Genomic DNA, 26,692 nt, shown 5'->3' with positions numbered 1-26,692 from the left:
ATCTAGCTTCTGTAGCAACTTTAGAGGAGTATTATGTATGTTCATATGGAAACTGTTAGTGTTTTAGTGAAGCAAAACTATTCTTAGTACCACAGCTGTTACATATGGGTACATAATTAGATAAAGTTTGTCAAGTTTGCTGTTCTTGGTGTGTTCAGCTTTTAACACTAATGTCTATTATACAGGGTTGGAAAGCTGGGATTATAAGTATTTATGACTGATTAGCGCTTTCAGATGTGTATTTGGTAGATAGAGATCAGAGAACTGAAAACCTGGAGAAGATGGAAGGAAGCTTGCTGACATGATTGGCAGAAAAATAGTAAACAGGATTTAGAGCATTGAATTTAATTAAAATGTCCATTTTCAGCTCTTAGAATCACTCCTTTTAGCTATTCATCAAAGGAGATGGTATTTGCAACAGCTTAAAACCACTACATGTTTTTATATATTCAGAAATAGTTCTTAAGTACAAACTGAGGTGTAATTCATCAGAAAATGTTGTGTTTGCAGGCCAATGAAACATGGAGTACATGGAGCCATGACTGCAGGACCTGAATGGTATCTGATGTTACTGGTAGTGGAGGACACTTAAGAGTACCTGGGAGGACAGTTAGGAGTATCCATTCTCTTGGATTTCTCTCCTGAGGAACATATCTCCTTAAATTAAATTTAGGGTGATGTTAATCTTTCCAGGCTAACAATAGGTTTTCTGAATAAATCTCAGTATTATTTTAATATTTCTATTATTTCACAGAAACACAGGATAAAGAAAGAATAAAGAAAGGATCTTTATGCAGCTGAAGTATAACAGTCTGAGTAACAAAGTACCATTCCAACTTTTTTGTGTGACATAGCTCTATATTCTCAGTTTTCTAAGTGATAAATCCTTTGCAATATCCAGGTCTAATTTAGGTTTGATGAAGGTTGTTTATTTTTGCAATCAGTTTATTTCATCAGCTGAGTCAGCATGGGTTTTTTTTGGTAGATGTCTTTTAGGTTTCCAGGAGTGCCTCCCAGCCCCTCCTTCCAGAGAAAATCAACACTGGTAACACTTAACTGAAAAGGATGTTGTGCCATTCAGTTCGGTAATGTTTCTGAGACAATTTAAGACCTTCAAACAGAAGCTGCAATCAAAATACAAAGAAGATGTTACTGTTTATATCCAAATTTGTAAGGAATCGTTTGAATGCTATTTAAGAACATGTCTTATTTAATTATTTAATCAGAGAAAGCAGATGAAGAAACTCACTGATGATAGCACTGAAATGTGTAATGCCTATCCTCAGGGACTAGGAGAAAGCTTTGAAGTTGTTGTCACAATTAGACAAAAGACTCTTCAGTATCTCTGCAAAGTTGTACAAAGGATGAAGCTGAATATGCTTTCATATAGATAATGTTTCTTCTGATAGAACTGAGCACTTTGTAGATGGTGTCAATGAGATATAAATACAGCCTCTTGAGTCACACAAACATATAGGAGAAAATTACAGATAACTGGGACCTTCAGGGAAATGTCTACATGCAATATTTTTATAGCAAGGTTGATGCAATGCAGCCATTTTTTCTCCAAAGAGTCCTTTTCTTTTGCTATTAAGAGCCTAGAGGGGCACACAGCAATTCTCTATCACTCCCGCTTGGTTGAGATGAACAGGAATTCCCTCAGCAGACCCACATGCTTTGAACTGCCCTCACCAGCTGAGCTTTTCTTTTTATGGATTTGTAATGCTCCTACTGGGTTAGAAGCAAGCAACAAGAGACAGACTCAAGCGGCAAGGGGTCCTGGGAGCAGGGAGCATGCACCACCAGCCTGCACAGCCCAGGGGTGACCAGCTGGCATCTTTACACACCGTATTTTTACCCCAGGCACTGGCTCTGTAAGAACAGGAAGAAAAATCTTAAAGCTAAGACTTCCTTGGGTAAACTGTTGTTCTGGAAGGATGGCATCAAACAGACATACCCACAGTAGAGCTGCTTTCTCTTAACAGCCTGCTCATTCCTTAGATTCAGCACTTTTAAACACACCAGTTCTGTCCCAGTTTGGGAGGAGGGGCATTTGACTATTTTATTTTTGTTTCTTTATCTGTTCTTCTCTGCTAGGCTTTTATAACATGTTAAAGAAAACAGAAATAATTTGCCAAAAAGATTTAGTAGCACAGAATTACATTTGTCTGAATTGAAGTTGCAAGAAGGTACAAGCCATGACCACCAGCTGAAAAGGCAGGACAGAAAGTGGAAAGACTTCACTTTCACCCATGTCATCAACCCTAGTCATGTCCTTATCTTTATAAAGGACTTAGTAATTATCTTCACTTGCCCTAGGCTTTCACCAGTCCCAGCTGTCCACACCACAAGACATATGTTACAAAATAAAAACTACAGGACTCTGCAAGCAGATGTAGATACTTGTGCAGTTAAAGACAAAAATCATAAAAAAATAACAGAACAAGTCCTGTTTTCTTCTGACCAGAGAAATATGAATTTGCAAGACTTCTTATAATCATTTCCAACTTTTTCCTCCTTCTTTTTTCAAAAATCATTGAAAAAAGATTGGGTTCCTATTTCACCTATATACTAGTAACTACCTTCAGCAGCACACAAAGAAATCATGAGCTAGACTTTCAAAAGCACATGAGTGAAAAGAGAAGGGCAGGTTACACTAACTTTTAATTCTACCTCTGTTTCTGAGGCATTTAAATATTCATGAAGATTTCACAGGCTTTTTATCCCATCTTTTTTCCCCTCCAAAGTATTGCATGAGATGGAATTCCACCAAAGGCCCCAGACTTACATGAATATGGAATGGAATGGAATGGAATGGAATGGAATGGAATGGAATGGAATGGAATGGAATGGAATAGAATAGAATAGAATAGAATAGAATAGAATAGAATAGAATAGAATAGAATAGAATAGAATAGAATAGAATAGAATAGAATAGAATAGAATAACTTCACTTGGAAGGGACGTTCAACGATTATCTAGTCCAAGTGGGAAAAAAAAAAAAAAGTCAGATCAGTAAGCTTCCCTGACGTCCTCTCCTCTATACAGAATTGCAAGAGACTGACACCACAGGACATACAGGAAAACTCTGCAGCACTTCTGTGCTTTTCTCATTCTCTCTTTCTCTAGTGTCAAATTAAATACCTCTAACAGCAAAGACGGGTGAAATCTGTTCTGGATTTTCCCAGGAGTGCAGTGGATGCCAGACTGGGACAGCTCATGTGGTGTGAACTCTACACTGTGCAGGGCAGTGGGAAGGGACATAGCTCCCTTGCGCTTTGACCAATGTGACTCCACTGAAATCAGAAATTTCATTTAAAATAATGTTAAAATAAGGACCAAACAATCTGACAAACTAATGTCAGCACAAAATGTTCTAGTGACCTACTTCCTCCACTCTAGATTTTGAATCTTTACTTTGTCATGTTTGCACTCCCTTTAACTTTAATCAACAGTATTGAAACAGATGTTTTTGATGCATAGCCCAAAGGACGAAAAGCTGTGTCCTTTGAAATGTATATTTAAAGAGGACTCTAGGACTTACTTTCAACTTTGGCCCTGAACATTCTTTAATTAGAATTACCTGTGTGTGATTTTCACACACACACACACACACACACACACAAAGAGGAAAGTCATATATTAGTTGAAGGGCAATGGTTTCTCTCTGCTAAGAACACATAAATAAACATTCTGTTAATTTTTTTTAATTGAGATATCTTAGTATGTTAACTGTGTCATTTGTATCATGACATTATGGCCTCCACAAACAAACAGTTTCATTGTCTTTTATTGAAAAACAATTTACTCTGAAAAGTAATGCATGGGACTTCATTAAAATAAAATAAAATAAAATAAAATAAAATAAAATAAAATAGTAAATATATAAAACAGAGAGAAAAAAAAAAAAAAAAAAAAAAAAAAAAAAAAAAAACAGAACTTGAATGTATATATAGCTGTTTTCCCAAACTCATTGCAAAATCATTCGTATCATTTAAAAGCATTCAGAAATGAGGTCAGCTTCTGGCAGATCATGTGATTCTGACTTTACTGAACCACTGTTCTGTGATCAGCTCCGTATGTGTCATCCTTCTGCTGTGTAATTTTGTTTTCAAAGTATAAAGATGTCATTAAAGTGACATGTCTGCAGTCCAGTATAAAAGACCAAACACTTTGCAGTTGAAAATAAAAAGGAATTCAGATTTGTTAGCCATTAAAGATACATAGGCCAGAATTGCTTTATGATTTATCATCAGAAGCATCCTGTCTCTTCCTTGAGAGAAGAAAGCTTCCAGGAAGATAATTTAGAGACAATTATTTATTGTAGTTATTGTAGGCATAGAGCTTCAGGTTTTCTTCCCTAAAGATTTCCAACAGCCCTCAAGTTTTCTACACTTTTCTCTCTTCTTAATATCCTCTTCATTCAAACACATTACCTGTTAATTTCACAATAGAAGAGAAGGCCTAGTACAATGGTTTTCATGTCTTTGTCTTAAAACAACATCAAGAATCACTTAAGCTAAATATTTAGGACCAAAAAAAAATTTTGTATATGATATAAAACCAAGAAAAACTTGCTGTTTAAGACTCATGTGTTTAAGGGAGCTTCATAGAAGAGGGAGGTAAAAAAAAAAAAAAAAAAAAGGGGGGGGGTGGATTTTGTTTTTTAAGCCTAAATTTCCCATACATAAATAATATGTTAGCAAGCCTTTGGAGGTTTTGTGAGTTTGTTTTTTGTTTTTGATGATTTTGTTTGTTTGTTGCTTTTGTATGAGGGAGAGTGGAAATGTTTCCAAAAAGAAATAGCTTCTAAAGTATTTTTAACTCTCAGAAATAATAAGAAATTATTATCAAAAGTTATTATTATTATCAAAAAAGTTATTATTATTATTTTCAAGGAAATTAATTATTTTTAGAAATTAAGAGGCCAGGTTAATCAGACAATACCACAATCTTATAAATTTCAAGTTAAGTTGCTCATCTTTTCTATTAGAAAAAATAAAATTTAAACAAAATAATAAAAATTTAATCTCACAAGAACAATGGAAAAAATAAGTCTCTCATACTGTTTTTAACTGCAACATTTCTTAATTTGAAAGCTATGTTTTAAAAATAAACATTTACATTAGATATTATACATATGTAATTTATCAGTAACTGGATTCTTGGCTTGTAAATCACTGTGTTCAAATAGCTTTGTTGAATGAACAAATTCAAAAGGAAGCATTTCAAAAGGAAGAGTTATTTAAAATAAATTGTCAATTTAGAATATATTTACTTGGTTTTGTAGGACCAAGTAGTGGTCACAGTACCAAAATGAAACACATTTTGAAAACCAGAGTTTTTCTGTCATCTGGAAAATGCAGTTTTGAAATTATCTCATTTCCACAACAGCAATTTCTTTATTTTTCTTGCATAATTACAGTCATGTATCCTATCTTTATTTCCTGTCACCTTACAAGAATGGAAGGAAAAAATGTTCTATATGTAGAAAATACATTATGCCAACATTAAAACTGTTAACTTTGAAAACTGTTAATAAAAGAATAATGAGACATACTACAAGGGTCAAATCACTAAACAGTTGTTGATCTACAGCATCCTCTTTTCATACCACTTACAATAGTTTATACCACTGACACTGGTGACTAGATCTACACTTTTTATAGAACATACACAATATAAATTCCTTTGATCTATCATGCATACTTCAAAAGACACTCAAAATATTTCATTGATTGTTACTAGTGATTCTTAATTTGTCTTGTAGACACAGAAAATACAAATGTGTTAGAATTAGTAAAATGGAATCCAGAAATACAAATCTTACAGGGTCACCACAGAACTAGCTTTTATTGCAGTTAGGTAAAAGATCTCACCACTGCCAACTCTATAGTAGTTCCTTTTTCCTACTCTTTTCCATGTTAGAGAATCAGCTTTCAATGATCTGAAGAAAATGTCTTCATCTTCCAGTTTAGGCTCAGCTACTGCAGGCATATTAAAGCTGTGACAAACAGCTGCAAAACCTGTTCACAAATCTGTGCATCAAATCCCAATGGCCTGGCCATGTTGTTTTGCCGTGTGTACTAGTATTCATGGGCATTTTATCTGGTAACCAGTGCTCAGCATTACTGGCTCATCATTGTAGAGCTTAGGGATATGGTTTAGTGGAGGGCTGTTAGCGTTAGGTTGGAGGTTGGACTCGATGACCTTGAGGTCTCTTCCAACCTAGAAAATTCTGTGATTCTGTGATTCTGTGATCAAGTCATAACTTACCACAATGTAATTCTTACCAAGGAATTATCCAGGGGCCTCTGTTTTAAATGATAATACCAGATACACTAAAATATTTCCTGTCCTCTCTGCTTCCATGGGCTACACAACAAACCTGAACAATTGCATTGGAAATGCTCTATGTTTTGGCTGCATATATACCAGAAGTTCTTCAATGCTAATTGTGTTCAGAGGTAAGGTTACATATACTTGACCTCTACAATTTAGCTAAATGTTCAAAACAAAGATGACATTGCCCTGTCTATTTCTTTTCATTGGTTACAGCAGAAGCTTAGCTTTGATCTAGACAGTTAATACTTACATATATTAAGTTAGGCAATTCAATTTTGCCTTATATTAGGTGGAAGGCATTCCATCATTAGAAGGACCAGCAACAAATACTTATATTTACAAAATAGGAAAAAAAAAAATCTGTATTCATTTTCAGCTTGCAAAGTAATGTATTGATAATAAAGTAAAATTCTAATGTAATACATGGGTAAACGTAAGGAAAAGCAGAGACTAATGTATAGGAACCTGACCCTGAAACTAGTGCCAAAGAACATATAAGTAAAATAGCAAATGTTACATAGGAATTCATACATGTATGTGTTGAAAAAAAGTATCAAGTCATACAGTACTGCTGCTGTATTTAAAAGAAAGTTCAGTCCCTTGTCAGTATACTCAGAAATTATATGAAAAAAGGGGTAATTCTGATGTGACTGTTTTCTAAATGATGGAGTTGTTTAGGGCATTAAAGGACAGTGTTGACTGGACAGACATTTTGATACTGGAAGATAAAATGAGAGGGGAAATTCAGTTTAGAGGAAGGGGAACTTGTGGGGAAAAAAAACTATATTTACGTATCAAGGAGTAAGGAGCTGTCTAATACCTCTTAAACAAAAGCTTTGGGCTATAGCAGACAGTTCTGTGGAAAAAAAAAATGAAATGCATAATTATGAAAATAAGTCAAAAAAGGAAGTCTGAAAGACAAGAATTATTAAGAGAGGAATATTATTAAGAGAACAGAGAAGATCATACCACTAGGTAAATGAAAGACTCAGCCACAACGTGAATGTGTTCTCTTTTGGTGGCCCAGATGAAAAAGGGTGTAGAAAGACTAGTAAAAGTACAGACAAGGGGATCAAACATACAGTTAAATATGTAGATGGATCTGTCTTCTCAAAAAGAAAAGATAGAAAAGGGATATTTCAAGTTTAAAAAATTCCAAGTAGTCTAAGTGAACATGTAGCATTGTTTCTTCATCTTGTTCAGTACATGAGCATCTCATGAAACTATAGGTAGCAGATTCAAAAGAAAACAAAACAAACAAACAAAAAGCTGTGATACACAATGAACCTTTAAACTATGGAAATCCTTGCTTCAAGATTTTGAAACTGAGAAAAAACAATCAGCTAGATAAACCGATTAATAAAACAATTCAACATTATTTATTCTTAAATGTTATTCCCATGTTTCTGGAATATTCTGAATTACAAATCACTGAAGAAAGAAGAATACTATGGGACAATATAGATATATTCTTTTTTATTATCCTCTCAGCTAAGCACAGACTGGAAAAAATAAATAAATAAATAATAAAACAGTGGTAAATGGATATTTGCCCTGATCTAATTTTTGCCCTGAGAATTTTTACGCTCTGAAAGGCAAAGGAGTTGAAATATAGATTACTATACATTACAGATTTGCATTTCAAATAGTGTGTTGTTCTGAGGTCCCACTGCTTTGCCCAGGGAAGTTCTGGAGCTCCTAAAGTGTAGTAATCTTCACAGCAGCTCCTTGGCCACCTTGGTGTGCACCATTGTGTGTTCAAAGCTCAATTCAGTGGCTGCAGGGAAAGCTGGGATGAAAGTGCTCAGCCAGCATCTGCATCAGATATTGAAGACAGTGCACATGCTGAAGCATAGTTTTCCCCATGGTTTGGGGGAAAACTCTTCCTCTCGTGGGGAGTTTTCTATTTTGTTTGGTCATATTTAGCAAGCCATCGGGCTTCACACAAGCCTGATAAACGGAGAATTAAAAAAAATAAAAATAAAAAATTAAAAGCTGAGAACTGAGGCATGGCTGTCTGTGGCAACAGTTGCATTACCGATGAATGAATTTTACAGGTTATATGCTGCAGTTGGTACCTAGATTCTGGTTCCTGTTTTTTTTTTTTGTTTGTTTGTTTTGTTTTTGTTTGTTTGGTTGGTTGGTTGTTTTGTTGTTTTTTTCTTTGACAGTGAAGAGGTAACAGGGTAATTTCTGTAGAAATCTGCAGGTAAAGACCTTCAGAGAGAAGAGGCAAGGTCTTACAGCTGATCCCCAACCACCTAGTCCTATAAGGTCCTTAGCATGGCAGAAATTACTTGGCAGCTGAAGCTACCAAGAATTCTGGAAGTAGAGACACAGGCAAGGAGTTTTACAGCCAAAATCTAACCAGAGCTACCAGTGGTGCTTTTCAGAGGACTGAAAATGGCATTCCAGACTCACTGCTATAGGCCACATACTCATTCAGTACTTGGAAGTTGCATCTACTCTGTGAAACAAAAGAACATGTTTTCCTCTGGTTTACTATTTACTACAGATTTCTTCAAAGTTAAATAACATTAATTGGAAAGTATAGCCATACACCTTTTTCATTGGAATGGAATTTTTCCACTGTTTAGGAAGGCCTTTAAATACCAATCTGTTTAGAAATTCTCTGCTGTGACATAAAGGTAATTCAGCAGCCAAGAAATTCCTTTAAAAAAAAAAAAATGTTACTTATTTCACAAAAGTTTTTCAGGTGTACCACAGATTTCTGGGAAAAGAACAAAAGAAGGAAAGAAGGGGAGAAAGATGGAAAGAAAGATGGAAAGACAGAAAGAAAGACCAAAAGACAGAAAGACAGAAAGACAAGACAGACACAAACAGACAGGCAGGCAGAAAGATGGAAGGAAGGAAGGAAGGAAGGAAGGAAGGAAGGAAGGAAGGAAGGAAGGAAGGAAGGAAGGAAGGAAGGAAGGAAGGAAGGAAGGAAGGAAGGAAGGAAGGAAGGAACAGCCTCATATTTTTGTCAGAAAATAATTTTAAATTATTCCATTCTGTATTGAAACAAATGCCAAAACTTTGGTTTGGTGAAGATTGCTTTGTTTTTTAAAACAGAATTCTTATTCCCCCTCTAGTGCAACTTATAGCCAAACACTTTAGGGTTCCTAAATGTTTACTTTCCTGCTAAATCTCACTTTTCCAAATGAACTTTTGAACTTTCTTAACACAGCAGAAAGTCGTATACAAGATGAAGGCCCATCTACATTTCAATACAAATCTTTTTTTTTTTTTTTTTTTTTTTTTTAATCAGAATACACACAGTCAGAAGGTGCACATCAACTTGGGGGTTAAGTTTCACAGCAGATCTTCTTGTTCATGCATTTTTTTTGTTCACTTCACTCTGTCTTGTTCCTTGGACCAACATAGTCAGAGTTTATTTTTTGTTTTGTAGGTGTTATGAGGAGATTTTATAAGGAATTTTAGCAAGATTGATTGAATACTAGAGTATTCATTTTAACATCCGTAAATAGACCCCCAACTTTATTAAGAACTTTATACATACAAAGTATATATAGATATATATAGTAGAAAAAAAAGAAGGGGTTATTTACATGTGAAGTGTCTTTCTGTGAATCTTGATATGATATAAATGTGGAAACTGGAATGTTGGTTTGATTTTTGCATGAGCACTAAATGGTAGGCAGCCAAAAGATAGCAGATAAATTGAAATGTATAAAATGAAATCCTGCTGATTAACCCAGGCAGCATTATGAGAATCATAATGAAGCAGCTGGATGAAAAACTGAAGTAATTAATCTACACATTTATTATCATTACCCATATTTTGTTCTTTATAGCAAGTCTCCCAGGACAGCAGAAATTATTAATGTTGAAGACACCAATACTTCCTTATGTATAAAAAGCCAGACAGGAATTACTAAAAGACTAATTTACTTATTTGATATTTCACTAACATTTGTTAGAACATTTCCCCTCTGGGACAGTGTATTAAAAAATAATAATAACATTTACAAATCATTTTGAACATACTACTTGTACAAGATCTAAATCTCTATGAGATTTTTTTTAATTGTAATTATTATAATTATTTAGTAATGCAAAAGATAGACTGAAAAAAATTGTGCCCTTCCTTTCAAAAAAAAATTACCTACTATCTGAGTTACCTGCTTGCTACTTTAAATATTATCTCTCACTTTTATTTTATGCACTTGACTTTTTTACTGCAATGGTCTCTCTTCAGAAATCATTCTATTTTTTTTCTGAATGGATTTAAACTGTCAGGTAGCATTTGCTGTTACACATTTTTGTTAGCTCTTTGTTAAAAGCATATTTGCAGTAACTATTTATAAATAATAATAATAATAATACTTTTTTCATGATTCTTTCTAATTTCCTGACTTTCAGAGTGTCAAATCAAGTATAATTTATACATTTATAATTAGTAGTTTATATTTTAGGAATAATAAGACAATATATAAAAAATAGCATATGAAATTTTGATTATGATATATCTGTCTGTACTGACCTTATACATCTTGCTAGAATTATTTAACACTAAAATGTGGAAATACATATCAGAGAACACTTTTATTTCATTTCCCATTTGGAATAATCCAAAAAAAACTTCTGCCTTTCTCTGATGTGAATCAATGCAAGTGTATAGTGAGTCGTTCTTTGAAAGCACTGCAAAAGGGTAAAATGTAGTAATATTTCTCTTCCGTAGAAATCTGTAGAAAATGTTTTCCTAATGCATTAATAATTTTAAAAATTCTCCGAAATGAATGAAAAAATCACAGATCTATATCCACATACACTAGAAGATATAATTATTTGCCCTCAGATACTTCATAATGACAAACTGGGTCAAATGAATGGGTTAACCAAATAAAAATCAGAAAAGATCCTCTATTTTAAAGCTATCAGATAATTAATTATCTTTATTCTTAGTTCAAGAAAGTTTTTAAAATATTTATTTTAAAAGCAGGGTAGTAAAGCTTCTTTAGAAATGCCTTGACAGAAAAACTAAAACTTTAATATCTGAAAAGTTCTTATTCCAGCAGAAGTTTTCTTCTAATTTTGAGTAAATGACTATAAGTAGATAAAAAGGAATGATTATATACCAAAACTACCATTCTACAGATGTATGCCTGCTTGTGTCCAATAAATATTTTTCATTTTTTCTTTAAATAACTGCAATTTTTAATAGTCTTTGTCTTAGATTTAAATACCTTGGATTTTTTAATATATTAGATTCTTTATCAGTCAAATATTTATGAAAATATGCTTTCATCTAATCTGAGATACATGGTAAAATATCTGTCAGTTATGCTAAATATCTGATTCAACTTTTCAATAAATTTCACTTCTTTAATATCATCAATGAAGTAATATTTGTAATTAAAACATAATGACATAATCTCAAGAATAATGAAATACTATGAATGCAAATCTTCAGATAACATTTTTAAATACTTACAAAAACATGAAAAAATATTTATTGTTCATATAGCTACAGCATGGAATTTAAAACGTGTACCGTTCTTTTTAACAAATCTTTATAAGATAATGCTATGAGTTTTCACTCAGGTATGTTATCTAGTTAGTAATATAAGGTTACATTTCATCAGTTCTATAAATGGCACAACTGTCAGAGCAGAAGGGTAACACTATACTGAACAGGAAAAATATATGTGTTTTTCTTTTTTCCAGTAGAATGTAAATTATAGATGGCTTGGCAGAGATGAAGTGACATAACAGAATTTGTGTTAGAAACTAAAATATTATATCTTATATGAAATACCTCTAGTTCCGTAACTGATACCTGATGTTTTGACATAGAAATTACTCAAAATAGTTGAAATTTGAAAACACTGCTCCTTATTACTCTCTATTTATTGTTTATTTTGCTTATTTCTATTCAGTCATAGCCAAAGTGTTCCTTATCTCTATAAACAAATATGTCTTCTGAGTAAAGAACACAACACAGTATACAGACTAGTACTTTGCAAAGGAGCAGTTGGATTAATTTAGTTTTTACTGAGTCCTTATTTTCAGCTTACCTCTGAAATGAGTTCTCCAGTTCTTCTTGGTTGCCTTTGCAGTTTGCAGTACATTTCTACTCAGCTATACGTGTGCTCTGGCTTTATTTATATCATTCATACGGAAATGCATTATGTTAAAGAGCATCAACACAACAGTGTAAGAAAATTGTGAAGGTAGTGAGAATACCATGTTCTTGAAGAGCTTCATAATGTTATTCATAAAGCATAAGTTATTAAGTAAGCTCTGTCTTGAACCCAAATTCAGCTAAATAAACTTGAAAGCTTGTCAAAAAGTTGAAATGATACCCTAAAAAATTGACAAAATTAATATATTATTATAAGTCATGAATAGTTTAACCATAAAATTAGATGGGCAGCTATGCTGTTGTTTTTCTTTTAATTAAAAAGTCTTGCTATTGTAGGCACAGATGTGTAATCATATTTCCATAAATAATTATTTAAATGATAATCTAAACATTCAACTACTGTTAATATTTGAAATACATTCATTGATGTAGTGCTCTATTGTAAAACAAAAAATATAAACGCTGCCATAGGTAATTATTAGTCACTTAGCTGTCAGTTAGTCAAATCAACTAAAAGACCAATTACTCTGATGATACACATGTTGAAAGGCTGGTTAAAGTAGAGTTCATTGTTGACATTAAGTCATGTTTGGCGAGTTCTGATTCTACAACAGGTTTTTTGTTGTGTTTTTTTCCCCCGTAAATTATTGTAACAAGGATATTTTGCATTTGAACTCACATACAGTAACTCGTTCTCTACTTTAATCTCTTAATCTGCTTAAACCCTTAAATATGCAATGCATGCTTTCCATAATGCAAGCTCTGTGTAACATTTCACTTAGTAGGAGGAAAAAAAAAATCTTTAATATAAAAACACAGATAACAACACAAAATATTTCCTACAAATCTCCCTTTCTTTTATATATGTCTACAGAGAGCTGAATAGCTCATGTAAGAAATTCTGGATCCAAAAGACAGTAGCTCTTAAATCTTCAACATCCAAAGTATAGTCCTACCTACCCACCCCCCTTACTCCCCCCATATGGAATATGCTTCTCCTCAGAAACATCATCTCTGTGGTGATTTTTCAGACTGAAAGTAGTCTGGAAGAACGTATCAGTCAGATCCATAGTCTGCTATGGCGTACTGCTGTTGATTCACTTTCAGATGACAGTGACTGTAACATATATTATTCTTAAAGACCCATATTACCTTACTTCTTTACTTTATTCTATTAAAAATTAAAGTATTTTGTGTGCATTTTGACCACACCATAAATCTATGGAAATAAATGAAAAAAGTATTGCAAGGTTTCTAAAAAATATCTCCCTGATCTCTCTGAAGAATAATTTCAATTTGTTCATGTCGGTGCACACTAAGAGGCAGAAAACCAGAGTAGCTTCAGAAAACTCAACCTTTGCTCTTCATTTTTTAGAACTTTTAGATTTGTTTGTTGTTGTTGTTGTTATTTTTTAAAAGTACACTGCAATACAAAAAAATAACTCTTCTTAGTTTTTCTAGTCATTACATATTTTCACTGTTACATATTGCTAAGAAACTATAATGGACTAACTGCTAAAGCATATCTGGATGCAAAACTAACTGCAAAAGATATCTGGATGTTTTGAACCAAATTCAATTATTAAGCACCTTGTTGCTAAATTCTTACTCAGAGTCCTAACATCAATAATTATGTCTCTCCTTACATAAAAATAACACTGTTAATTAGTTCATATTTATGGATTTTATTTCTGTTGCACAAAAATAGAAATCTAAATTATATAGTCTTATTACATATTGCTAATTTGTAAGAAGAAAATTAATTTAATTTCTTTTCAATGCAATGAGATTCTGCATCTACTTAACAAAAAATAATGACTGGGTGTATTCCACAAGCACTTCAAACTTTCTGCCAAAATGCAACATAACTGTATGGAAAAGAATTAACATACTTCATATGTTCATAAGTACTGAATAAGGCAGACACTTTGATTCCCGCTTAGATGTCATGTACATAAATAAAAAATGAAAAAAATCTTAAAGGAGATGTCTTGTCTATTATGTCTTTGACATAATAATTGTCAAAATTACCTGTTCTTTATTACTGACTAAAGCGCTTATAGTTTCCCTTGTCCATTACTGAGTTCCTGAATTGCAAATGAAGAGCATCATTTAGCTGCTTATTAGCTAATTTTAGCAAACTGGATTAGTTTTAAGCACTTGATATGTTAATATATTTAGTTTACGGAGTCTCTGACTATTGGTCTTCTTCTTGAGATTGAAAATCCTTTCACTAATATATGATCGAATTGTAATAGAAATCTCAAATTGTCCTAATTTATAATGAAACATCATTACCAATGATGGAGCACTGTATGATGTGATTTGATTTAGAATACAAGCTTAGATTAACTAGTATTTGCAGTTAGAAATAGCAGAGATTTTATTTGGCTTAATTTGTTGCATTAGAATTATTTATATTTGTCAGATGGTAAAAGTAGAAGATAATGCTGAGGTATGCTTCCACTTTGCTTTATGTTGGAAAGATGAAGAAAACTGCTTCAAACTGTTTCACTGTACTAATAACACACACACAAAAAAAATATATTAAATTAAAGCATAACCTGCTAGTGATATAATTTATTTAAAGGGGGAGGAGACGTGACGGTTTAATTAATGCATAGGTGTTATTTACTGTACATCACTCTTAACCAAAGCGTTAACATTCCACATCACTTTACAATAAGATATATAAATAGAAGGTAAATCTCTGTGATAATCCTCACTAGTGTCTTTTATGGTATGAAATTGCATACAATAATTGTATTATTGTATATAGCAGAAGGATTATTTTAAAGTAAATACACAAGGCCTAAGATGAAAGGGAAAATATATTAAAAAAAAAATCTTGATCTATCCACTCAATCTGGGATTAGCAGATCCCAGGCAATACTATATTTCCTTGGACTGCAGACCCTGAGGAGGATTAGGCAAATATTTTTTTACTGTTTCAGGATACAGTCTCTCCCGGGAAAAAATTATCAAGCCTTTTTCTCCTAACATTTTATACCAAAAAAAATAATTGGCAAATAGCAAGAATTTAAATTCTAGGAAATGAATAGTAATGAACTGATAAGTAAAATATTGCTTAAAGGTTCAAATACACAAAGATTGTAATAATAATAATACTATTCTGTTAAGCTATGTAAGCTTCATTGAAGCCAGTGGAAAGGAAAACATACCATATCACCACCATACCGCAGGCATTTTCATACAACCTAGTGCAACTTCAAAGCTTTCTATGACTGCATCCAGTAAAACAGCCACAACTATTTTTAAATACATCAGGAGTCCATGACCCCATAAGTAGTAACTTCCCTTTCTTGATGGAGTGCGCATCTCACTTTTGTAAGTGTCAACGGTTTCTGGCTGGCTGGCTAGATACCGTGGCATACTCTGCTTTTCTCCCAAAAAGGCCATGTCATTCTTATACAACTTAATCAGTGACTACACATAGGAAAGCAACACTGCAGCCTTTCTGATCATTTTAATGAGGACCCCTGGCTATTCAGTCATTGAAATATAATTGACTCGCTCTTCTCTTATTTTCATAATAGACACTCCAACCTAGACCACATTTATTTTGCTATAAGAAATGTCAAGAAAGATTGGAAGTTTTCTGAGTGTCCCCATTAAAACTGAAAACATGCCACCCTGTCTTTTGCATTAGCTGCAATCATTTTGTGTAGAACTCATTATGCAGATAGAAGATGCAAATGTTTCATCTATCTCACATCTAACCAAACTGCAAGTGCCAAGAAAATAAGCACAAGAAAAATAATTTTCTCTTTCTATGTATGTGTGTATGCCTGTGGTGTTTGCATTGTGTCACAGTGCCAATACCCATGCGTGTATGTGCACATGTGCTCGCATGGAACATGTATATACACAGCTCAAAGTCCTAATATTTTATTTCAGGTAAAATCAAAAGGTTGTTCTATACACATCACCACAGCTGAGGAAGAACATTTTTCTCAATTGAAACAGTTCTACATAACAATAACTATCACTTCAAAATCAAATGAGTTGCAGAAACCATTGAAATGTGAAAATATCTTACACAGCAATGCATTCAGTGTTGTTTGTTAACTAGAATAATGAGTGTCTGCATTTCAAATGTGTTATTTTGAATAAGTCCTAGTCACTTACTATGATCACCCAGTTCACTAAATAAATACTAGGCAAAGAACTGAGCTTTCTGCACACTAAGTTCCTCTCATATCGGGTTAGACTGTGACAAACTCATTTCCAATATGAATTTGTTATTACATAGGATATTTAGCATGAAAAATTGTTGACATGAAAACACAATGTCCAGTGGAAAACAGAAAATATCTTTTCTCATCCATTATTAACACATACACGATCTTACTGATCCCACCAGTAAATACTATACTTACTATATTCCACTTTTTAGTACTTTAAAAATGTGATATACACAGGTATCGTTACTTTAGCATGTTACAAGCTCCATTAGAAAGACCTTCACATATCTCATTTTCTTTAATTTTCCAGTCAGGTTTTCAGGCATCTACACTCCAAAATAAATAAATAAATAAATAAATAAATAAATAATTTTTAGTTTGAATTAATCATGACATAGGCCTAACAATGAAAAAAAAAAAAAATCATTAATATGGTTACTATAAGATCTAATGTTTTCAATCTGTATTTGAATAGGAGGCAAAGTGGATAATTTTTTCCAATATTTAGGCAATTCTGTTCTGATGATATACAGATGTTATACAAAAGGGACATAAAAATCTTAATTTACCTTGAACAAACTGCACAGTGAAATAAGAGAAAGGGGTGGCAAAACAGATGTTTTAAGTCAACATTTGATGCTATACATTGTAACTTTTCCTCCTAAGAGTCATGATAATTCCCTTACAGATTTTTAGCACAAAAACATGAAAATATTATTCTTTCTGGCGTATTTTGTAGTTTTGTTTGATGTGCTTACATATGGGGCTTGAGACGGAGCATTTCTCAATCCCATACTAACAGGGTGCCAGACACCAACCAACCAACCACAGCCACAGTGCGATGAGGCTGGGTCCTTCCCATCTGCCCCATGCTGTCTTCCCCTACAACTCAAAGACATTGCTGCACCGCATCTTCAGGAAAAAATAAAAAATAAAAATAAAAAGATTTTTAAGCATCATGCGAGCTATCTATTTGCATGTACCCAAGCCATGGCCCCCATGTTCTCGCACGGATTACTCTAGGCCTGGCAGAAATAATCAGCATACAAGAGGAAAGAGAAGAACCCCTAGGCTTCCTCTGGATCAAAATCAGTGCACATGTTAATGCTACTTCAGCAACATATGGCTGTACCTCACCAACTACATTAAGCATAGCAGCAATACTCGGACTCTAACAAATAAAGGTTTCAGTAATGCAGACATAAAAATGCAGTTTTAATAGACTGGTATAATGTTATGTAATGTATATGTCTGAAAATGACACAAAACTGAAATTATGTTTATTTTCTCTCCAGCTGGAGCTGCTTTAAAGATTTTACATATAAAACCTCTACATAATGAGATTTCTACCAAAATGGTTTTTGTTTGTTTGTTTGTTTGTTTTTGTTTGTTTTTATGGAATTTGTGAAAAACTTGTGATGAGAATCATCCTTAAGTCAGAATTGTTGATAAATAAATAAATAAATAAATAAATAAATGTTTGTTTCTGTCCCAGTTACACATACAATTAGCACTTTAGCAAACATAATTCTTAAAGAGCAATGAATCACAGAATCACAGAATTGTAGGGGTTGGAAGGGACCTCAAGAGATCATCAGGTCCAACCCCCCTGCCAAAGCAGTTTCCCTAGAGCAGGTTGCCCAGGTAGGTGTCCAGACATATTGAATGACTCCACAGCCTCCCTGGGCAGTCTTTTCCAGTGCTCTGTCACCCTTACCGTGAAGAAGTTCTTTCGCATGTTGCTGCAGAACTTCCTGTGCTCCATTGGTTGGCCATTGCTCCTTGTCCAATCGCCACAAACCACTGAAAAGAGGTTGACCAAATCCCTCTGTCTCCCACACTTCAGATATTTGTAAACTTTGATAAGATCCCCTCTCAGTCTTCTTAAGGCTGAAAGACAAAGATCTATCCTTGTGTAACTTAACAAAATGAAAAAGGAAAAATAGATTTTCTCCCACTCTCTGTTCTACAAACTTCCTCAAAAGGGAAAAGACTTCATAAGGAAAAAGAAGAGGACTTATTTCTGGAGAGCTGCGTGACTGTCTGAAGTCTGTTGGAGGCTGAGCACCCATAAGGTGGAAAGATTTCCTTCCCTGCCACACTGGTCAGAAAATGTTGTGCATGAATTGTCTCAAGTAAAGATTTGCTTGGTCTGACAGAGTAGATTCACAGGGAGAAGGAGGGGGCTGCCCACACTGGGAAAAGAACAGCTTCAGGAACTTTAAATTTGATGTTTTCCACTCCATGTGTCCGAGTAACCACTTCTCACATCCCTGAGAGTGGCAGAATTCCAGCCCTTTGTTTTGTGCTCTCTCATCAAAAATCTGAACAACTGCTTCCCACTTGTTTAGGAAAAGAATAGCAGGCCCTAGTCATACTGTAATACAAAATTATATAATACACAATTACAAAAGTATTGTGCTACTGCTGGTTCTAGGTCATCAGCAATGCTGATATCTTCCATAATATGTACACCAAGGACTTTGCTCTTGTGCACTAATGTGCTGTATATATCACAGGGCACTAGACAATATTAGAAGTGGTAAGTCAGGGAAGCAAGGTCTCATGGGCCCCTCTGGACCAACCACCTACTTGTCAGTCCTGCAAGCAACTACAGAACATGGTGCCCCAAGGAGTCACTGATGCTTGCTCTTACAAAACTTGTAACATTCCAGGAAATAAGATGGGAAAACAGTCCCATGACTTACCTTTTCAGAATCATGCAGGGGTTCCCCTCAGGCCTCTGATATCTCAGAACAAACTTTTTTGAGATTAGTTAACTGTGGGTAGACCACTCATAATCCAGCTGAGTTATTCAAAAAGGTGTTATTGAGCAAAGACAGATGATAAATTTCATTCAGACACAAAGCTCTTTTAGAGAAGCTTAGAAGTTAGTTGTCTTTGGAGTACCCTCTTCTTCCTGGTTATTTCCACTTCTACCAACCGTTATCCAGTCACTTTGGCCCTAGAAATCCCAGAAATGTATCTTATCCTCAGAATAAATTCTGGGACATTTTTATATTTAACAGAAAAAAAAAAAAAAAAAAAAAAAAAAAAAAAGTTATCTTGGAAAATAAATCAAAAATTCTTAATGCTTGCTAACATTAATGACAGTTTGAGCTCCACCATCACCAAAGAGGAATACAGATTTTTCCCCCTTTAACTTATTCTGCATATCTTTATCAAAGAAAATTGAATGGGCATCACATATACTAGACATATTATACTAGACAAAAAGCAGCTTTTATATGTCTTTTCCCTGCAAACATTTCACTGCACTAAGCACTCATTTCACTATGTTGATTGCTGTGGTTAGTGGAGACCAGCTGTTACCACAACAGTAGTGTGTCTTGATCAAATATTTTCATTTATTGGAAAAATAAGTGTTCTTACATGGAAAATTAGGATATTTGGGGCATCCCAAAGGAACAGTGGGCCACTAGACAGAAGATGGTGATTTATAGTCACTTTCCCATTAAACACGAAGGAACAAAAAGGTTGAAATGCAGCCATCAATAGGAAGTCCATATTTATCTCAAACAAACAGGAGAAATTGTGTTGCTGTGGAAGCATAATTAAGGGAATTTATAGTTTAGATAATCTCTTCTGAGTGCCAAAAATATTGATGTATTGTAGCAAGAATTATGCATCAAATTAGCTCTGTGAAACTGAGTCCTACCATCTACTTGACAGCATTTTCAACAAAAAGTCAGCAAAGGTTTCAGGAAGCCACAGATCATTTAAAATGGACATGATGACTGGAAACTGAGATAGCCACATGGTCAAAATATAGTGATGCATTTTTCCTTCTTTCTCTGTTCCATAACTTACTAACAGGAAAGGTAAGACCCATTAAACATGCCTCCCCAGGTTTCAGTATTTACCTGTGATTAACTGGAATTGTCTTCTTAATCAATACATTATCTTCCTTATTATTTTATCATTTCTACTGTGTTTAGATATCTGCAAATTTTATATGCAAATATGTGTATATAAATATATATATATATATATACACAGATGTGTGTGCATGCATTGAATGTCATTGTAGCTATGGCACAGTATAGCCAACATCATAGAGAAATTACAGCTTTATTATTTTTGCCTTAGATGGGGAAGTATATATTTTGAAATGAGGATCATCCAAAAAATTGTACTTTTGAGGAATTTTCAGTCAATCCAGAAACTTAAATTGTTTGTTTTTTTTTTAAATATCTAATAAAAAAGCATCTCTAGATTTTCATTTTTTTTGTGTGTGTCTTTGCTTATACTATATAATATTTGAGAGCTACACTCTGTCCTAACTGATGTTTTTTTTTGTTTTTCCTTATTTGAACAGGGAAAGCCTACGGCAGTGGATGTCACTGGGAGTCAAGGTGCCTCACAGACAGGCATGCCTGCCTCCAGCAAGTCTACAGATCTGGTCCCCAAGAATTCTTCATATCTCCAAGAAGTGGCAGCTAAAAAAAGCATTACAAGTATCTACATTACTGATGTAAACATTTAAATCCTTCTGCAGCCTTTAATCCAAGTAGGGTTTCTGTTTAAGTATCTGCAATGGAAACATCTGAGCTGCTCATCCTAAACTCTTTGTGCAACCATTAACACTTTAAGAAGGAGATTCATCTGATGAGAATTTGATATTTAAAGCAAAACACAATAAATTATGAAGTGAATATCTCTCTCCCCTGACTCTGAACAGCATATGGGTGTTTAGCTGGGATTTGGAGACCTATATTGCAGGTATCTATGTTTGCTCAGATGCCAGTTGCCTTTTTTAGTGTGGAATTTCTGTATTCCCCCTCCCAGCTGGGAAGTGGCAATCATAAATACATCAGTGATTTGGAGATGTTGAGATTTCAGATAACTTTGTGATACCATGGGAAAATGTGCTGGTCTATCCTTAAGTATAGCTATGTTCAAACACAAGTGAAAGTCTCTTCCAGGTAGTTGCATGCAACAGGACTTTCTGTAAAATATGTGATATAAATAGAAGTCTACAATAAAGGCTCACCATTAGTGTCTTAGGAATTTTAGCTGCCTATTGGGCTCTATCTCCCCTGATATGCTACCATTCCTCTGATATTCCTGTGGAGTAACACCTTGCTTACCAGCTATAACAGGGAAGGCATTGTTGGAAGGTGGCCCTTTACATCCAAGGTTCCTGAAAATGTAGAAATGCAAAAAGAGATAAGCAACTAGTAGCAAATCTTCTTAGCTAAGGGTATTGTTCCAAGACCGTCAGTAAGTGAGTGTCTCTCTACAACACTGAGGTCAAAGACACATACCAATATGTTTTGGGTTTTCAAGTGTAATCAAGTTGACATCTATCTACACTGATTACACTTCAGAATGGGAGAGGGAAATTCTGGAGGTGGGAGAGAGGTTCTTTGCTCTCTGGTGGCTTCAGATGTATCCTCCACAGAGATGCTTGTGCCCCTGGGCACAGCCCTGAGAGATAGGTGGTGCATGAAGAATCATCCTGGAGGCCTTATGCCTCAGAGATGCTTTTCCCTATTCCTGCTTGCTCCTCAGGGAAGTAATTTGTTGCTGGTCTATACCAGCAGCAAATTACAGCAAACCCCATGCCAATTCAACTTTCATCTGGGAACTGGAAGAGGCGGGGTAGTGAGGTACAGAGGGCTCTGGCCTTTTCCTGACCATCTGCCTGGTGAAGTACTGGTAAGATTTAGTCAGTTTTCTAGCCAGTCTCTAGTACACAATGCAGGGGGAGCTATGGCCACTCTGAAGCTTCATAGTCCTGACTGTGCTGTCCATCAAGCAAACCTCAATCTGCCCTCTTATTCTGATTCTTACAGTTCACACCTATACAAGAATTTCCAAAAACACAGAGACAAGACCCTGCTCCACTGAAACCCATTTTTTGGGAGAGACTATGTATGGTTCAGTTCTAAGCCCTTGAAAAAACAGAGAAGAAATGCTGACTACCTTTTATTATATTTGTGTAGTTTCACAAATGGCAAATAAGACTCCTTTTCATGCCTGCCACAGCTTTATTAAGTTGCTCTGCAAATGACAAGATGCTACTATGATAGGATACACCAAGCAGGTCTGACAAGTTACTAGTAAACCTTAATATAGATTGCACTTTTATTCTCCCTTTATGGTGGCAATTTATCCAGACCCTCATTTTCAACTCCTTGCATGATAGTTCAGCTGGTTTATACTGCTGTTTGGTTATCACTTGGGTTTAAAATCATTGTTACAAACACAACGCTGTCCTCACTGCCAACGGCATTAAATAAAGATCATCTTATTAAGAGAGGGAGTGCTAAGAGATTGCTCTTGTTTTACTGGTCTTGTACCCAAGGCAAAAGACAGAGAACCAGGAAATCAGGCTGTATTCATTAATATGATTGTACATTATGACCTTGAATATATCTCCTCTAAGACTGCTTGCCCACCCTCTGCCTGCCTAATTTTGCCAGTCGTGTTAGAAGGTGAAGTCATGGATCACTTTTTATAATGCTGATTCACACACCACAGCTACACTGCTAATCTAAACCACACAGAAACAACTTCTCACATCTTTCTATTTCTGCTTTCCTTCTCTTGCTAAAGCAATTTTTTTTTCTTTGCCTTGTACCCATATGTGAATATGAGATTACTAGGAGACATTTGGATGTTTCTGTCTGGGAATCCTGCCGTCAGCTAGCACACTTGATGCAGAGCTTGTGCATGGTCTCTTGGCTGACTTCACTCACCTCCATCTGTTAGGCTGGCTGTGTGCCTGCTCACAAGTCAGTCAGCCTGTTTCATTAGGACACAGGTGCCAGCAAGGATGCACTTGGATGGACAGCATGCACAGTATTGCAACATGCCATGCCTTCTTTAAAAGTAAATAGTGATTTATGGCATCATATGACGCTACTGGTTTTGGGCTTTCCTTTCACATTGCACCTCTGTTTTCAGGGAATTCACTGAAGAAGAGGAGGGTTTCTCATCCAAACACTAACTGATAACTTATATGTGCACCTCTGTGCATGCATATCCATAAGTGTAAAACTTCTCCAAGTTCCTCATTTGAAAGAGAAGTCGGTATGCTGCAATGTTTCTATTTTCTCTTTGTTGGCTGTGGTGTTTACACAGAACCTTCAAGCATGGTTAGAAGGAGCCAGTAAATCTGAAGTTCTTGCCTAACTGTGCATATTTAAGCTTCACTTTTTTGAGTGTAATAAGGAGAAATTTGGATAATAAGTTGCAAAATAGTTTTGCACAATGAAGTTATACACAGATGTGTATGTTAAAAAAAAAAAATATTTTTAAAAAATAATTATCCTATGTTTATGAGCTAAAAGCTATACACTGAAGGCTGTAGATCACCAACCAATCATTAGTCTACATCAGTTGATGCTGTACGTCTGTCAGATTTGGTGACATCTTCTCATTAAATAAAGCCCAATTTTTTTTTTGAGTTGCATTCCTGATTAAAATTCTTGCTGTTTCTCAGCTGGTCTCCAGATGCTCTCTGTCATCTCAGGTGATGCCTTTGTGGTCATGTGCAACAGTCATGGTCCCCACAAGTGGCAGTTGTCACGCTTTCCCCCATGACACCCACTTCTGCCTTCAGGCCATAGGTAGACTTCTAGATTCTGGAGTTCCCTGCATATGAGGGTCTGAGCAGCTCTTTTGGTCCTTGGGAGGTCTGGTTGGGTTATACTAAAAAGGAGACATGAAAGAGTCATACCCTTTCATGACAGCTTGGAAACTGGGAGCTTTTGACTCCAGAATCCCTATTATTTTGTAAAACATGCAGCAGAGCCTGTTTTATTGTCTGTTACTATGTTCACATTCATGGACGAGTAAGCACTCTGAAACTGTGACTAACTTAGTGCACAACAGTTAGTTTTCCCAAGTGCCTATGGGACATCAGATCTAAAAGCTGAGAGAACCTGCACCTACTGTACGCAAACTTAAACTTGAATCTTTACATTTATGACTCTAAATCATTTCTTTTGTCACTGATGGTAATGTGCTTGAGAGGTTATGACCTTTGTAACTTAGCTACCTACAAGAACTAAGAATACAGTTTCTTCTAGGAAAAAAAAAAAAAAAAAAAGCTGGCGCACACATACAAAAAATCAGCAGCTCTGTTAAGAATGGATTGACAAATGACAAATGGCTTCTCAAGTCTCCCGTGTATTTTCACCGAGAGCTCTAGAAGCACAAGCACATCACTTGGAAGATGGAGGACAAATAGACAACAAAAAAAATTATTTTCTTTTTTCCCCTGTAATTAGAATTCTGTTTAGATACAAATGATCAGGGAAGTAGTATCTGAAAATTCACACACACACACACACACACACACACAAACAGAACTGAGAACAATTTTGCACCCTCTCAGGGAAAGGAAATCAAATCAAGTCTATAAGCCTTTGTGCTACAATTCATCCTGATATAATTTGTAACAGCCAGGAAATTAACACTAAACAATGAAGCTCATAATGAAAACATTGTGAGTGACAACATTAACATAATACAGAGAATGCCTCACTGCCGGTCTACCAACAGCTAAGATCCAACCCCCATACACAGGATGCTCAAGTAAGAAAAAAACAGGCCAGGTTTCTCACTACTAATCAGTGCTAAAAGAAGAACAGTGTGCAGAAGCAGAAGAAAAAGATGAGATTAAAGTGAATATTCCACTAATGAGCATGCTCTTCCTGATGAAAGATTTTAATGTAGACTATAAATCCCTTTCTCTCTTTCGTATGCTTATCATAAACGTCTCTATTTGGTAAACTTAGCAGCTGAATCATATGGGTAGATGCCAATGGACATGTATTTAGAGCGGTAAGTAAAAAGGATTTAGATGTTTTGACTCCAAAGCCTGTAATGCCCAGCTTCAAAGCACCTGCCCCTGGAAGTGATTTCCAGTCCCTGTGCTACGTCCATTATCTTCTACAGGATAAGTAGGCCATTTAGGATGTGACTATGTTAACAAGTAGTGCAGCCCAACAGGAGCCACTCTGCAGTGCTAGGAGCCCAGTCACTGAAGAGTATGTATTTGGAGAGCTTACTTCATAGCATCTCAGCCACTGATGGCCTGAATACTGAGGCACCAGAGCATACCAGGTGTTCTCCTGGAACTCAGAGTTTGCTTCTTGCAAAAGAAATCAGACTGAGAAACCTGAAAACACTCTGCAATGCAAAGAAAATGCTGGGAAGTGTAGCAAAGCAGTATTAGGCAGAAGCGAGAACAGACAGGACTGGTAAGAAACAGAAGACATAACAGATCTTCCTTGCCATGGTGAGTAGACCTGCATTCTCCAGAGTGATCTCTAGAGTACAAGTGATCTCTAGTGATCAGTAGAAGTAAAAAGAGAATAAATTGAATCCAGGCCTTCTCTGCTTTGCCTGAGCATCCTGCAGACTGAGCACCTCTGCCTGAGGAAGAACTATGACTTCTCTTTTGCTGTATTTTAAAGTCAGATGTTGGTGGCTTAGAGTGTTCAGTTTGTGGGCTGTGCCCTAGGAATGCCCCATGAGCTCTTGCAGCTCAGGCTGTGGAGGTGCTGGACCACAAGTCTGTAGATCCCAAGAAGCCTTAGGAATTAAGTGAAATACAAGACATAAGCCTTTACAGACTGCAGTTCAATACAGAAACAAAATCTGTGAATCTGAATTATCTCCAAGGGATTTTAAGGGCTTCGACAATTCGACAAGAGTATTTGGGAATACAAGACTACAACACTGCTGAAGAGCTTTTAGAAGATGATTTAGGTGTTCGTTGCTTATTTCAAATTAAAGCACTCAGATGTACCATAACTTATTTGTGTGTTCAGGATGTAATTTTAGCATCTATATCCTGCTTATTTCTGCCTTAATTGCATTTAGCAATGACTTTACAAAGACTTCTTGAGATTCTGCATGCATGAATCTTTTCCACAGCTTGTCAAGCAAGCCTGAGATGCTCTTGATAAGTCCAACAAGGGAAGAAAAAAAAAAAAAAAGGCAGCAAAATGTCAACAGCTATGTTTCTGTCTTTCTTGATCCTCACCAAGAGCTA

Source organism: Aythya fuligula, chromosome 3, assembly GCF_009819795.1.
Source record: "Aythya fuligula isolate bAytFul2 chromosome 3, bAytFul2.pri, whole genome shotgun sequence".
Classification (NCBI taxonomy): Eukaryota; Metazoa; Chordata; class Aves; order Anseriformes; family Anatidae; genus Aythya; species Aythya fuligula.
This window is presented reverse-complemented; position numbering follows the sequence as displayed.